Here is a 2,500-nt window from a genome sequence, read left to right on the forward strand (position 1 = left end):
GCGCGCTGTCGTCGCCGTGCCGACCGGCGACGCCGCACCGCTCCTGATTCCTGAACACAATGAGTGCCTTATCTCTGTCTCCCTCCACCCCTCCCCACCTCCCTCCTCGCTCTCTTCAAACGTTATCTCTCCCTTTCTCCCCATACTCGGTCCCTCTCTTCTCTCTCTCTCTCTCTCTGTCTCCTGCCTTGGGTTCACGCTCGGTTCAGTGTGACGCCGAGACTCTGAAGTGTGGCAGCGGCGTCTGGCTGGTGTTTGAGCCTCGTCTCAGCCCCAATTCCAAAACGCCGTCCTGTCCCACATTCAGCCGCCCACCACCGGCGCCACGCACACGCAGGCACACGTCTCTCTGGGCTGTCAGCTAATCAAAAGGCAACTTAACTAGGATGAGCTCTCTAAATGGGTCTACAGACACAATCACAGAGGAGTTTGGGCTGGGGGGGGGGGGTGGCTGGGAGAGAGAGTGATAGAGAGATGAGGGGGGCAGAAAAGAAAGTGAGAGAGAGAGTGATCTTTTTTTGCCTACGTATGGAGAAACAAAAGGCCCTACGGAGTTCAGGCTTCATTTTTACTGTAATCAACATCCATATGGGTCAGTGCTGAGTATGGGAATAGGTGGTACATAATACACATGCACTAACACATACACATACTGTGATGCACTTGGCAAAGCCTAAAAAGAAACACATTAATAATCACAAAACTACTACACTTATTCCTGATATAGGTTCACCTCAAATCTACTTTCTATGCCTGTGACCTTCATTTAATCTCATTCCTGACACATACTGTATGTGTAGGATGTCCTAAAGCTTTAAAACAAAGTTGTGTGATAGAATCAAAACTTCAATTGTGTATTTATGGCACAAAATTCCAAAGAACTTCACTTCACACAGTCCTATCTTCAGCTTTCGCAAATGGCCCCACTCCACAAACACCTGAGCAAGAAGGTTAAACCCATGGGTGCTAGCTAGCGTCTGCTGCCAGTGGTTCTCTTAAGGGAGGTTTACCTACATACTGCACAGTTACTATACCAACTGGCACACAACAGTTCTCTTTAGTGGAATGGTCAGGGGGGATTTTGTTCATTATACAGGTAATGGTTCATCCCTTTAGCCTTCAAAGCCATCATTTGCGTTTGTGTTGCTGTCTGTGAACACTGCAGTTTGAGGAGGTAGTATGAAACAGGGGAGCTGGACAAAAGTTACAGAATGTTCGCCTCTGTTCAAGGAATTTGAAAGCATCTTTGAAATTACATGACGTAGTGCTTTCAAGGTTTAACATCCAAAGGGTAGGGTCAAAGCAATTATTCAGCAAAAATTATGAAATCGTATTTTTTTATGCCAAGCTGCCCCCTAGGAGAAACATTACCCCTGCTCATTACAATGCATTTGTGGTTTGGTGCCAGCCAGTGAATAATGCTCAAAGAAAAAATCTGGTAAAGTTCCATTCAGCTCCCTCAAACTAATTTCTGCCAATGGACAATCAAAATTAGGCAACCTATGCATGCCTGTGAATGGCCAATCTTATGATAGAATTTATGTTCATTCATAGTGGCATACTATCAGCCATGAGATTTCCACAACATGCTTGTATCTGTTTCTTTGTTTCACATATTCTTTCAGTCTTTCAATTGTTACAAAATATATATTCAATATATATATTCAATATATATCAAAAGGTCATGGTGCTTAAGTCATTTAACCTTTCTCTACTTGGATCAATCTGTGCATCATGCTTGGAACCTAGTGATCACTGTAGTCTCATCCTCATTTACTAATCAAACAGGTCTCAAAACTACATAGCTCACAGGTACAACCACCACATTCACAGTAGGATATACAACAAACCTTTTAGTCTATTACTACCAGAAAATTAATAATTCAAGATAAAATCCTTGTCTGGGAATGTAAAAACATCTTTTCATTCCACTTAATGTTTTGCTAATTCACTCACTTTATTTGACAATCATGTTGCATCTTTATGTGCAGTTATGATACAGCCTCTCGCCTTCCATCAAGCAGCAAGCTGTTGGCCTTTGAACTCATTTTGAATCACAATGAATAATGACCCTCTAAACTGTCACAACAACCACCAGGACACTGCAGCTAACACGCCCCGAGCACTACCGTGACAATTGACCTCCTTTGATTGATAGATAGGACCTCATCTCTTCACTTGGTCCTGGATACCACCCTTGGAAATGCCCATCTATTCTGCACAAGGCAAACACAAGAGGACAAACAATCCACAGAATTCAAAGCTAAGCTAGAAATGCTAATTGCAGGGGTAAAGAAAGAAAAGAGAGTGTGTGAGAGAGAGACAGACTAAAGAACACGAGAGATTGAGAGAGAATACGAGATGAGAGAACAAGAGTGAGATTTGTGCAGAACTGACGCCTAGAGAGAACGTAGAGACATTCTGAATTGGCATTTATATTTAGCTGGTGCATATGAGTGTGTGAATGATGTCATCCTAATTAAATTCAGGTTGAAGGTGT

General features: G+C 43.0%; 1 protein-coding gene across 2 annotated transcripts in view; it reads right to left on the minus strand.

Annotated features, from left to right (window-relative positions):
• Positions 1-2,500, minus strand: part of stox2a (storkhead box 2a) — a 72,494-nt gene that overhangs the window by 25,456 nt on the left and 44,538 nt on the right. The gene's annotated exons all lie outside the window — the stretch shown is intronic.

The sequence above is a fragment of the Alosa pseudoharengus genome, unplaced genomic scaffold (genome assembly GCF_046254945.1).
Source record: "Alosa pseudoharengus isolate Yale_2024_CS ecotype anadromous, Long Island Sound unplaced genomic scaffold, YU_APseudo_1.1 YU_APseudo_1.1_scf_2, whole genome shotgun sequence".
In the NCBI taxonomy this organism is placed as follows: Eukaryota; Metazoa; Chordata; class Actinopteri; order Clupeiformes; family Clupeidae; genus Alosa; species Alosa pseudoharengus.